The sequence below is a fragment of the Schistocerca serialis genome, chromosome 4 (assembly GCF_023864345.2).
Source record: "Schistocerca serialis cubense isolate TAMUIC-IGC-003099 chromosome 4, iqSchSeri2.2, whole genome shotgun sequence".
Lineage (NCBI taxonomy): Eukaryota > Metazoa > Arthropoda > Insecta > Orthoptera > Acrididae > Schistocerca > Schistocerca serialis.
Window position 1 is genome coordinate 462526591 of NC_064641.1, and position 14454 is coordinate 462541044.

Below are 14454 nucleotides of genomic sequence, written 5' to 3' on the forward strand. Positions count from 1 at the left end.
GGATGAAGGGCACGGCCGACTTCCTTCGTCATTCTTCCCCAATCCGACGGTGCCGATGACCTTGCTGTTTGGTCTCCTTCTTCGAATCAACCAACAACCAACCAAACCGGTACTCGTGGTGAGGACCGAGTTGTAGCAGTTCTCTTCATCTGGACGGGGACCGAGATGAGTAAGTCAAGCCCTGGCCTTGGGGAGAACTTTCAGTCCAGATGCCTTTTTCCATTGCTGAAGTTGCAGCTCATCTTCTTAAAGTTGGTAAATTCTGGCAGCAAGGCGAGGCAAGCTGTTAGTGATGAAATAGGAGTAGACACGTTTACAGTTGAAGCACTGGGGATCTCACTTTGAATCACGCTCTAGCAGTCGATGGCTTACCCATGACTCGGTTATTTGGTTTCTTTTGCAGATTTCATGTTACAATTTTTACTTACCTCCAGTGTGTGAGACAGTTAACTACATATGTTTGTTTATCATGTGCTTTTCTTCCTGGAGACTATATTTTAATAAACGATGGTCTAAGTTAACGCTCGGTCACTTCAATATTTAGAGATGAAACCCCCTGATACTTATTATCACTATTAACTTCGACAACAACCACACCCACAACTCACGTATCAGGGCCATCCCTCCTCTTTTTGTTTCCATTCGTGGAAAATCTAAATCAGGATGGCCGGAAGCTGGTTTGAACAGTCATCCTCCCGAACGCAATTTATTAAATTCGTCAGATTCAGCGTGTGGGGGCAACATACATATCGAACAGGCTCTTTCGTTTCAGATCAGAGGAACTGTTTATGTTTAGCCGTAGCGCAGTGGCATCTTGCATGTTCACTCGTTTAGATACAACTAATGATTAATTACGATGTAACTTGACCAAAGGAAGCGACTAGGGTCATTGACAATTTCGTTGATAAACATATCAGTAAATTAGCCTGCTATGCCTGTTTTCAGTGACTACTTTCATATGGCATCATATTTTAGAGTAATTCATCATTAAGAGAAAAAGTATTCACTGCACAAAAGCGTATAATCAGAATAATAGCTGGTGTCCAGCATAGATCACCTTGCAGACATTTACTTAAGATGTAAGTAGGCTGTTTAGGTTTTTATGTTGGTAACGCCACGTAGTGCTCTGTATGAAAATCGCTGACTGTGCTGTGTGCAGTCTGTGGCTGGTTGGACTCATTGTTGGAATATTCGGTTGTGTAGTGTTGGGCAAATGGATGTGAACGGCACGTAGCGTTGGGCAGTTGGAGGTGAGCCGCCAGCAGTGGTGGATGCCAGAGTTTTGAGCGGACGATCTGGACGTGTGTCCGTCAGAAAAAGGAAATTTTTTAATTGGATGTCACAAAATTATATATATATATATATTATGACTTTTGAACGCTATTACGGTAAATACATTGATTGTTCTCTATCAAAATCTTTCATTTGATAACTATGCCTCTCAGTAGTCAGTGCCTTTAGTAGTTAGAATCTTTTATTTAGCTGGCAGTATTGGCGCTCGCTGTATTGCAGTAGTCCGAGTAACGAAGTTTTTTGTGAGGTAAGTGATTCATGAAAGGTATAGGTTATTGTTAGTCAGGCCCATTCTTTTGTACGGATTATTGAAAGTCAGATTGCGTTGCGCTAAAAATATTGTGTGTCAGTTTTGTGACGATCAGAATAAGTAAAGAGAGAACTGTCTGACTACGTTGTGTATTACCCAGCTGTGTCTGTATCAAAAAACGTAAGAGTTTTTCCAGCACTGTCATTCATAATTTTTCAAAGGGGACGTTTCAAAGAAAGTCAGGATATTCGCACTACCTTCGCAATACATCCGTTTATTTATGAAATTTGTTATTAATAACCCGTCCCAATTTAAAAATAGTAGCAATGTGCATAGCTATAACATTAGAAGAAAGGATGATCTTCAATATTCTGCGTTAAATCTGACTTTGGCATGTAAAGAGGTGAATTATTCTGCCACAAAAATCTTTGGTCATCTAACAAATAGCATTAAAAGTCTGACAGGTAGCCAACCAATATTTAAAAAGAAATTAAAAGAATTTCTGAATGACACCTCCTTGTACTCAACATATGAAGTTTTAGATACGAAGAAGTAAAAAATAAAAAAAGTTATACATGATGTAAGAAACAAATTATATTGTGTAAAAAAACTTGTGTTAAGCCGATACGTTCCGCATCATTACGAAATGACGTATTCACGATCTATGGAACAAGTGTTAATGTAATGTCAACATCAACTTGCGGGTAATGATAGTAGTAACGCTCTCACAGTAGGTACACTTCGATGAACTGCTTCCGCGACAAGGCCAGACGAAGCGACTGGATTCACCACACGAAAATGCTCCATACCAGCAATAGAAGGCCAGAAGGAACCGAACAGTTTATGTGCGGCTACTAGTCACGTAGCGAAACCTAAACTGGGAAGGCCTTCACCTTTTCATGTCGGCGACCGTTAGAAAGAGAGGTCAGTGTTGACGCGCTCTCTGCGAATAGGAGGCTCTGTGCCCAGTGTCCTATCAAAGACCCATTCTTTGCCTTGTACTTGCGCACCGTGCTAAGACCGGCATATGTGGAACTCGTATTCCCTAGCGACGCGCCAAGTAGACACCTACCGTCACAGGTCGACCCATCGATGCTAACTGGATATCGATATGAATGTATCAGAATCCATCTGCTGTTCCGAGTATGCTTGTTTAGTGATACTGTGTTAACTAGAGATTTTGTATTTGTGTCTGTATTATCACTATCATTGGCTGCCGGTCAGGGAAATCGATTTGTCAATTGGCTGCAGTCGTACTTCCTAATGTTGCAACTACATCTGCCGTCTCCGCCTTCAAAGGTAGAGAATGAAATGTAATTTAAGAAAATAAAAAAGAAGAGACATCGAGATGGAGTTAAGTAAAGCGGCTAACTAAATTTGAAAATGTGATCACCAGCCTCAACGCTCACCGTAACACTTTTCCGCAGCCATCCCCTATGATAGTTCCGCGTCCAGTGTTAATCGAATCTCCCGCCATTGTCTGTGCAGACGAACTGATATTACGTCCGTAAATCAAACTTTTCCATTTCCTCTGACAGAGCGCGAAGCTGCACGATGATGCCAGCCTTAACTTCTCCCCCTCGCTACACAAATGCCCTGCCACCTCCGCAGCGTCCTCTGGGAAGCTGAGTCGTGACTCATCCCTGTTTGTTGCGATCGAAGGGCACATCCGCCGAAGCGCAGCATAGCTCTCTACACGGATTTATGACTGTCGCAAAGCTGGAGCTGAAGAGGTAGCAATAATTTGGCCACATCTTGAAGTGCTTCTTTTTGTAACTAGAAAATGTTTTCAGTAATGTTTGGAAAGAGCCAGTCTCCTGTGCACATGTGCGTTTTTTATTTTTTTTTTAAACAGTTTCTGTGTAAGGAAGAAGAAAAGATGTCACACAGTCCCCTAGATGTTCAATGTAATGTAACAGCAATTGTATTCCTTGACCTCATTGGAGAAATTTATCGGCCGCCAGCCATACTGAAATGCCCTATTGCTGAAACAGGTAAAACTGTAGGACTTCTCTCTCTCTCTCGTTTTTTATACGAGAGTGCCTTTGGAATCTTCTGTTGCTGTCGTAGCGAACAGACATGTTGTGTAAGCTACAATTAAATGGTTTGCTAACTTAGAGTAATTAAAAGTGATATCTGTTTCGAATTACAGTAATTATATTAAATTTACTTTTTCCTAGTGCGGGTGCTTACATGACTTTTGATGTTTTGAAATATTTGTCGGACTGGAACCAGCGGAGTCGGCAGATCGTTGTGAACAAACCTAACGGTCGAACGCGCATTTCGTTCAATAATTAGTTTGTTTTGCTCATAGCGATCAGCGGCCCTGGGATTAAATACCGATCATTTTAATGTATCTTGCATGCATTCATGCAAGAGATACCACGAACGATTATGTCATTCGTCTCTGAACAATGATGCTCTTTGTCTTTGCTCATGCCAGACACCTTGAATAATTAGACTGTGGTGGGGAAGGAAGCCAGTTCACGTATCCCTTAGTTTATTGCCATTTTACTGAGATTGTACGTCCCCTTTTTGTGCGCTAATCCCAGGTGGGGCATATTATTCACATCCTATTTTTTCTGCCATCTTGTATGATGTGTTATCCTCCCTAGTGATCAGGTTTACAGTAAAAGTAGATGCAATACTTTTTATTTAGTCCAGCTGATTGTCTCGTTGACAAACTTTCTCAACACTCACGTGAAATTCAACACATAAAAAAATAGCGTGAGACAGGGGAACTGTAAGGGTAATGCGCCAATATGTGTAGTGAATAAGTCGTGCTTTTTCCACTTCTCTTCCTAGGTGTCAAATGACGTGTCCGACTTGTGATTAGAGACTGAACATCTGTAACGGAGCTACAAATTTTCCTTCTATCGAATCAAGATTTTTTTCATACTCAGTTGTGTATTTCAGTTCTCAGAAGAGCTTACAATCAATAAAAAATTGCAATGAAACTTTAACGGGGAGATTTTAAAACACATTTTAAGATGAAGAGAACTGTTGTAAGAGCAATTCTGAACACTCTGGATTGAAGTATTAATAAACCAATACCGTCTAACTTCAAGAAATGTCATGTTCATGAATGAGACCTCAGAGTTTCTTGTCTGTATTTCACTAATATGCTTTGTGGTTTGCCAACGATATTCTAATTCTGGCAGAGGCGGCAACAGCCTTGGAAGAGCAGTTGAACAGAGTGGATACTGTCTTAACTGTAAGCAAAAGTAAAGCAAGGGTGATCAAGATCGCCTATACGATAGTTTGTATAATTTGTAGGGCGTGGGGGTGCTAGACCCTGAGGTATGGAGTACTTTTAACATTTTTGAACACATATGACGACTTGTAAGTAGCAAAAAAAAAAAAGATCCAGTTAAAAAGCTACGTAATATTGACTTGTTAAATCATTTTCTTTAAAAACACCCGATTACATTACATTGTTTTATTTGCGTGAGAGCTAGGGGAGATGGTGGGAGCTTTGCCCAAAGCAGGGGGGCCCTTGAGGGTGATGTAATGTTGCTGAATTAAACCAGGTGATGCTAAGGCAACCGGATTATGAAATGAGACACTAAAAGAAGTCGATGACTTTTTCTAAAAAAAAAATGGCTCTGAGCACTATGGGACTTAACTTCTGAGGTCATCAGTCCCCTAGACCTTAGAACTACTTAAACCTAACTAACCTAAGGACATCACACACATCCATGCCCGAGGCAGGATTCGAACCTGCGACCGTAGTGGTAGCGCGGTTCCAGACTGTAGCGCCTAGAACCGCTCGGCCACCACGGCCGGCTGACTTTTTCTATACGGACAGCAAAATAACTGACTACAACCGGAGTAGAGGGGACGTAAAATGCAGCCTATCAAGAAATGCATTTCTGAAACAGATATGTTTGTTAACACTGAACATATATTTAAATTTTAGGAAGTCTTTTCTGAAGGTTTTAGTATGGAGTGTAACCTTATACGGAATTGGGACGTGGACAATAACCAATTCATACAAAAAAAGAATAGAAGCTTTTGAAGTCTGTTGTTGCAGAGGGCTGTTGTAAAATAGGTGAGTTGGCCAATAACTAATTAGGAAGCACTAATTTAATTTGGGAAAAACAAGAAATTTGTGGCATAACATGGCTAAAAGAACGGATCGGTTGATAGTACACGTCTTGTGACATCAAGGAATCACCAGTTTGGTAATGTAACGAAATGTATGGAGTAACAGTTGTTACCACGGTTTAATACAGCAAGCAGGTTCAGATGTATGTAAGTTGTAGCATTTATGCAGAGCTGAATCGTCTGGCAATGGATAGACTAGCATGGAGAACTACATCAACCCAGTTTTCGGACTGAAGACCACTCCAACAACAGCTGTTGTTGGACAATCGATTCAACTGTTTTATTGATGGTATTTAACTCGCGTGGTCGATTTCGAAATTCTGCTGACGGACTTGTGGCATTGAAGCTCAACTGAAGTATTGAAGTACAAGTGATCCAAAACATACCCACATTGAAAAGTAGGAGTGCTAACGTAAGCATGAATTCTACCAGTTCTCGTGTGCTCTCAGTATGAGGGCCGAGCGAAGAGAAACCAAACAAAGCCGAAAGTTATTACTGCAAGAGAAATAGTACTTATAGGCGAAAAGGAAGTTGTAAAATACTGATAGAGAAAATTGATAAGTAAAAAAAATCTGGAGACCACAATCGAGAAGGTGGAAGTGAAATATGATTTGCTCAAAATGCAATTCTATACGTTATGAAACTGGATATATTGTGCACATGGTTCAGCGAGAATGAAATTGTCAATTGGTGAACAGCAAAAAATTGCCCAAGGCATACCGCATCCTGAAACATACGGCGACACTGCGTATGTCGTCAACCAAAGACAGCTAGAATTACACGATGCCGGCCTAGTGGCCGTGCGGTTCTAGGCGTTGCAGTCTGGAATCGCGAGACCGCTACGGTCGCAGGTTCGAATCCTGCCTCGGGCATGGATGTGTGTGATGTCATTAGGTTAGTTAGATTTAACTAGTTCTAAGTTCTAGGGGACTAATGACCTGAGAAGTTGAGTCCCATAGTGCTCAGAGCCATTTGAACCATTTGAATTACACGATACGTCAGTAGTTCCTGCTTGGTCTTAACCTGTGAAACTTTTTAAACGTGACGAATGTTGCGGATGTTTATTTGCCATTGTGGTCGCGTATCATACCTACGCCGTTGTCTCCTTCTTGCAACGAAACTCTACATCTACATCCATACTCCGCAAGCCACCTGACGGTGTGTGGCGGAGGGTACCCTGAGTACCTCTATCGGTTCTCCCTTCTATTCCAGTCTCGTATTGTTCGTGGAAAGAAGGATTGTCGGTATGCTTCTCTGTGGGCTCTAATCTCTCTGATTTTATCCTCACGGTCCTTTCGCGAGATATACGTAGGAGGGAGCAATAAACTGCTTGACTCTTCGTTGAAGGTGTTCTCGCAACTTTAACAAAAGCCCGTACCGAGCTACTCTCCCGCGGAGTCTTCCACTGGAGTTTGTCTATCATCTCCGTAACGCTTTCGCGATTACTAAATGATCCCGTAACGAAGCGCGCTGCTCTCCGTTCGATCTTCTCTGTCTCTTCTATCAACCCAATCTGGTACGGATCCCACACTGCTGAGCAGTATTAAAGCAGTGGGCGAACAAGCGTACTGTAACCTACTTCCTTTGTTTTCGGATTGCATTTCCCTAGGATTCTTCCAATGAATCTCAGCCTGGCATCTGCTTTACCGACGATCAACTTTATAAGATCATTCCATTTTAAATCACTCCTAATGCGTACTCCCAGATAATTTATGGAATTAACTGCTTCCAGTTGCTGACCTGCTATTTTGTAGCTAAATGATAAGGGATCTATCTTTCTATGTATTTGCAGCACATTACTTGTCTACATTGAGATTCAATTGCCATTCCCTGCACCATGCGTCAATTCGCTGCAGATCCTCCTGCATTTCAGTACAATTTTCCATTGTTACAACCTCTCGATACACCACAGCATCATCTGCAAAAAGCCTCAATGAACTTCCGATGTCATCCACCAAGTCATCGTTCAGACCGCAGGTAGGAAATCGACTGGAATAAGATCTCCGTTCGTTTCCTTACTCCAACCGAATCGACCGCCTTGGCGTCCTCGCAAAGCGACGTGTGTGTCGTGTGACGCCATCGATCCCCAGCTGAGTGCGTTGTTGCCCTTCGTTGCCGGCCGACGTGTTCCTCAGTTTCGGACCGCGACCGCGAGGCGGCTCTGCGCGCGGCAGGCGCGCATGCGCAACAGTGGCGGCGTCCGGCGGCAGCAGTGCTGGCGCAGGTTAGCTGGCAGGGAGGTTGTGTTCCGCCGTCACAGTCCTGCTTCACCGCCGCGCAACGCGCCCCGTGTCACAACATGGCCATGTGAGGCTGAGGCTGCCGACGACGGCTTCCAGCTGTAAGTCTGATGAATACTTTCCGTAAGCAGTCATTAGCATAGCTTGGCTGTAGCAACCACAGTGACGAGTTTGTGGATTGTGTTTACCTATACGCCTAGCAGCGTTACATTCACGATCTTGAACAAACTTGCACCTGGTTGTCACAGAGTGAACGATTTCAGATCCAACTATGTTTGCTGTGACTGATATGCTTTAAATCATTTGCTGTTTATATTTCCCTGCCTTAGCGTTATTGTGGCCATCGATTTTAACAGTGCCGTAGTCATAGAGTTTGTCAGCTCCTGTGTCTCAACAGTGGCGAAAAAGAAATGCAGTGCTATTTTCCGTTGTGTCAATAACTTTGAATCGTGTGATTCTTAATAGCATTTATCGCCAGAAACTAAAGAAATAACATTTACAAGTGACATACCGATCTCGACACTTGCCGAAAACGCTACTGTCATTGTGTGTTTACAGTTGGTCGATGTAGTGTTTTGGCGTCTTTGTGATGTACAACTAACCTAAAAAAACTGACAGCTTTGTAAATATAGCTATAATTTGTCTTCACCTTTAGAAACACCTTTGTTGAGACAGTATTAGGCAGCAAATATTGTTTACGTGCGTCATTCCACGAGGCGATTTCTTGGAACTAAATTGTCACTTACGTATTCGGATTATAAAAGTATTACTACGTTTCTTAAGACGCTACTTGGTAACACCTAGAATAAATCTGCTAACAATATTATATCATAGTATTTTTGTTGAATTAAATAACCTTTTTAGGTCTAGGAAACTTGCAAAATACGTATTTATAGTAACACTTCTAGAAATAGTAGCAAATACAATTCGCACAGTTTTAAGAAATGTTAGCGTTCTCCAACAACGTTCACATATACACCATTCTATAAACTTTGCTTTTGGTAACGTCGCACTGTTCTTGGTGTGTTTAGATGGCGAAAAATCTTCAAATAAAAGTTTACAGTGTATTAGAAAATTTGACGTCCACAAACAGTAACATAGCTACAATTTTAGCCTGGAGGATCTAGAGAAAAATATTTGTGAACAGGCGTCTGAGGAATGCATCTCGGTCGACAACGATTAAAAAACATTGCGAACAAGAAATGACAGGTGCAACGCATCAATTATTGTCATGTTCATTGCATTGTTTGATCACTGCGGCGCATCAAGACTGGAAGCATCCTCAATACGCCATGTGATCTTCTACGAGCTTAAATACGTAGCTCGTTTTCCACGGCATCACTGACAGAACTCCGTTTTGTACCTTAGGTCTTGTTCCGTACTGACATTATTAAAGATTAGTTTAGAAATCTGAATGAAGAGTGTTCACAACATTGAATAGTCGGTTTCATCAATGTTATTGGACAGCAGTTGACGTGAACGCTGTTACGCTCCTTGAGAGAGACGTCGAAAAATTACGTGAATCGCTGGGTAATTTCTACTGCCAAGTGAGTAACTGAGGTAATTCGCTTGAACCAAAGGAAAGTAGGGGATGCCCTTGGCACTTTTTTTGTCTTAGGTAGAACAATATCGTAACAATCATTAACTGTTTCGGCCATACATACATCACCTTCAGATTCTATAATAGAAAATGCATAGATCTGTATTACAATTATTTTTTCAGTTCCGTTTGTAGTTATTGTAAAGTAAAAATAAATACATTAATTTGATACCTATATATCGTAAAAGGCATTCAATAAACATACGTTATAGTACTAAATTCGAGGATAATACTAGGTAATCAAGGAATAAACATAAAAATTACAGTGAATGAGATTAAAAAAATTCTATTCCACAATGTTTGTTTATAATAAATAATTCATAATTATTCGTATTTTGCATAAAACTTACAATTAAAAATATATTAAGTGCAAACCAATAAATTTAAAGACTTTTTTAAGTAACAAAACCATGTTAAAAACAGCACAAGAACTTTTTTTAATAAAAACGCAGGAAGAATGCAGCTCTTTATACATACTCCCAACTGCTGACGGCGTTCCATTTCCCAGTGCGAGGTATTTATTTTATTAGCTACACGCCCAGATAACGCTGGTCAGGACTGCGTTAAAAAGAATCCACAAAATATTTGTACTTTAAAAGAAAATCTCTTGCTCGTAAAAATAATGTACGGGATGCAGTCGGATAACGTAATCGACAACCGTCAGTATTTCGGCAGGTGAGCACCTCATTTTCTACATCTACATCTATACTCCGCGAGCCACCTTACGGTGTGTGGCGGAGGGTACTTATTGTACCACTATCTGATCCCCCCTTCCCTGTTCCATTCACGAATTGTGCGTGGGAAGAACGACTGCTTGTAAGTCTCCGTATTTGCTCTAATTTCTCGGATCTTTTCGTTGTGATCATTACGCGAGATATATGTGGGCGGTAGTAATATGTTGCCCATCTCTTCCCGGCATGTGCTCTCTCGTAATTTCGATAATAAACCTCTCCGTATTGCGTAACGCCTTTCTTGAAGTGTCCGCCACTGGAGCTTGTTCAGCATCTCCGTAACGCTCTCGCGCTGACTAAATGTCCCCATGACGAATCGCGCTGCTTTTCGCTGGATCATGTCTATCTCTTCTATTAATCCAATCTGGTAAGGGTCCCATACTGATGAGCAATACTCAAGAATCGGACGAACAAGCGTTTTGTAAGCTACTTCTTTCGTCGATGAGTCACATTTTCTTAGAATTCTTCCTATGAATCTCAACCTGGCGCCTGCTTTTCCCACTATTTGTTTTATGTGATCATTCCACTTCAGATCGCTCCGGATAGTAACTCCTAAGTATTTTACGGTCGTTACCGCTTCCAATGATTTACCACCTATGGCATAATCGTACTGGAATGGATTTCTGCCCCTATGTATGCGCATTATATTACATTTATCTACGTTTAGGGAAAGCTGCCAGCTGTCGCACCATGCATTAATCCTCTGCAGGTCCTCCTGGAGTGCGTACGAGTCTTCTGATGTTGCTACTTTCTTGTAGACAACCGTGTCATCTGCAAATAGCCTCACGGAGCAACTAAAGTTCGCTGTATATGGTAAATTCAACGTTGGGCAGGCGTACACAACTAGGAATCAAATGACGATGTATACAGAAAAGAAACACACACCGTAAATTACTAGCACCACCACAGAATCAAAGATAACCAACGTCAGACGTCATCAATAGCAAAATTTTATCTAACAATGGGTCGGTAAGTAGAATTAGCTTGTTCCTCTGTTTAACCAGGGAGACGGCAGGGTTTCAGCTAGAATTTAAGCAAATACCTGTGTCCAGAATGAAATTTTCACTCTGCAGCGGAGTGTGCGCTGATATGAAATTTCATGGCGGATTAGAACTGTATGCCAGACCGAGACACGAACTCGAGACCTTTGCCTTTAGCAGGCAAGTGCTCTACCATCTAAGATACCCAAGCACGACTCACGACCCATCGTCACAGCTTCAATTCTGCCAGTGCCTCGTTTCCTAACTTCCATACTTCACAGAAGCTCTTCTGCGAGCCTTACAGAACTAGGACTCCCGGAAGGAGACGAGGTACTGGCAGCATTTACGCTGTGAGGAGGGGTCGTGAGTTGTGCTTGGGTAGCTCAGCTGGTAGAGCACTTGCCCGAGAACGGCAAAGGTCCAGATTTCGAGTTTCGGTCTGGCACACAGTTTTAATCTGACAGGAAGTTTCAAATACCTCTGTCTAAAAGGTCACTTAGTACCTTAATCCCAATGACACTATCCCAGCAACTGTAACTATGCGCCAGAATCTGTTATATCCCACTGGATGACTATTACTAAGGCAGTGTACTGCAATCGCAGATATGCTCGCCTTTTGTAAGCATGTGTGATGCTTACGTGTAATACACCGGTCTTCCATGGCCAAACAACTGCAGGGGATACAATACACACAACCCTTGAGACTTAGGCAAAGCAAGACCATACACTGAGGCGCCAAAAGTCTTGGGATACATCCTAATAGCGTGTCGGATCTCATTGTGCCCGGCGTAGTGCAGTAACTCGACATGACACGGACTTAACAAGTCACTGGAAGCCGCTGCAGAAATACTGAGTCCTGCCTCTATAGACGTCCATAATTGCGAAAATGTTGCCATTGGAAGATTTTGTTACATATATGTTCGAATGGATTGAAGTCGAGTCATCTTGGTGGCCAAATCATTCGCTCGAGTTGTCCAGAATCAAACCAATCACGAACAGTTGTGGCCTGATGATATGGCGCACTATCAGCCATAAAAAATTCCGTCGTTGTGTGGGAAGGTGAAGTCGATTAATGGCTGCACATGGTCTCGAAGTAGCCGAACATAGCCATTTCCAGTCAATGATAGGTACAAGAGGATCTAATCAATTCCACGCAATTATTAGCTCAAACCGTCCTCCCCCAGTAGCTGAGTGGTCAGCGCGACAGAATGTCAATCCTAAGAGGCCAGGTTCGATTCCCGGCTGGGTTGGAGATTTTCTCCACTCAGGGCCTGAGTGTTGTGTTGTCGTAATCATTATTTCGTCACCATCAACGCGCAACTCGCCAAAGTGGCGTCAAATCGAAAGACTTCCACCCAACGAATGGTCCACCCGACGGGAGGCCCTACTCACAAGACATTTATTTTATTAGCCCAAACTCTTATGGGACCACCACTAGCTTGCACAGTGCCATGTTGACGACTTTGGTCCATGGCTTCGTAGAGTCTGCTCCACACACGAACTCTTACCAGCTGAAATTGGACCTGTCTGACCAGGTCACGATTTTCCAGTCGTCAAGGGGCCAAACGATATGATCACGATCCCAGGGGTCCTATTCTGTGTCGTTCATACCGATCGGTGCAGTAGGTTAGCCTCGATAGTGACGTCATTTTCCGTTCTTTATCAGAAGTTCCTATTCAGTAAGCTTCAGAGATCTATTTACGATCGGTCTTCCCATCAATTTTTCGACAACTGTACTGAGAGATTGTGGATTTGAGTATGGCCCTCTCGTTCGATTCGGTGTGGTTTATTTACACATTTACACCTAGAATTTATTTTAAACATATTGAGCGGTTTTTGTTTCGAATTTTGTGGTTGTTACTGAATAATCATCAGGACGCATCTGGCTGGAAAAGGAGTTAATAATAGACTATTTTCCTTTGTTAGAAATATGGTTTGTATTTTTGTTACTGTGAATGATTATAACAAAGTTTCGATCAATATTTTCACAAAATATCTATTTTTACGTAATTAAGAGTTTAAAAAATCATTAAATTTCAAAAGGTCGGTTCTACTTACTCATATGAGTGTTAGCTGAAATTACTAGTGACTTAGCGTACTTTTTCCCGCAAATGGATTACTTATTAACTTCTTCTAATAATTTCTATCTTTCTAATTTCTTCTAATCTAATAATAAATCTTCTAATAAAGAAGAAATACGCAGGGAAAATTTCGGAAGTCACATACTTATTAACTATCCAAACGCATTTAAAACTTTTAAGTAACGCAAAGGATTTTGTTAAACCTGGTGGAGGAAACCTTCCAAAATTTCATGCATTTACGGCTTACGCCCGCATCATTGGCTACGAAATGAGCCTGCGTCTCTCTACAGTGGAATTATGTGGATTTAAGCGCTGCTCGCATGTGAATTGTAGTAGCTTACTTTTAACAATATTTGGAGCGCTGAACATATCGGATACAAGATGTATATGGTAAATGAATTCGATGAAACATTTAAAGTATCAAAATCACTTGCTCCGAATTGTCTTCAACAGAATGGGCATAGGTTAGGAACTGGATTCCTCGTGGAGAGGGGATGGGTTGGGTCACGTTCCCGAGCCTAATCTCACCTGCAAGCCACACATAAAAAGTAAAACAGTAGTACAGTAGATACAAGAATATGAAGGCAAACATCTGGTGTCTGTTACAAAGGAAGATCTTCAACTCCCTAAGGATGCGTTTAGAAGGCTGGAACTGACAAAAATAAGGCAGTGAAGGGCTTTGCGATGTCGCTGTTCGGGACTGCTCTTCTGTCCACGTAATTTACCCTGGAAGGATCACACATCAAAGATCTACTGAATGATTCATTTGGGTCTGGGAAGTGATGAGGAACCTCAGGCTGCAGAAGAAGAAAATGTGCATGCTGAACTGCCACCAGTTGAAGGAGACAGTGAAGGTGCTAAATGTGTGCTACTGCTAAAAACTGAATACCATTCCTCATTCTTGGAATGCTGTAATTTATGACTGCAATTATCTGTACCTTATTTGTCATTTCATTGTAAGCTAGCCATTTTTGTTACTGTTTTTGTGGAATAAAAAAAAGTGGGTAGGGCAACGAACTATGGTGTCGAAGATCTTAGGTTCACAGATCGCTGGGTAAGCAAAAAAATGGTTCAAAGGGCTCTGAGCACTATGGGACTAAACTGCTGAGGTCATTAGTCCCCTAGAACTTAGAACTAGTTAAACCTAACTAGCCTAAGGACATCACAAACAT

General features: G+C 41.7%; 1 protein-coding gene across 1 annotated transcript in view; it reads left to right on the forward strand.

The window, feature by feature from the left end:
* Positions 1-7854: 7854 nt before the first annotated feature.
* LOC126475101 (uncharacterized) overlaps positions 7855-14454 on the forward strand; it is a 597071-nt gene continuing 590471 nt past the window's right edge. The window contains exon 1 of the mRNA XM_050102679.1: positions 7855-7991. The gene's annotated coding sequence lies outside the window, so the exon portion shown is untranslated. The remainder of the gene's footprint in view (positions 7992-14454) is intronic.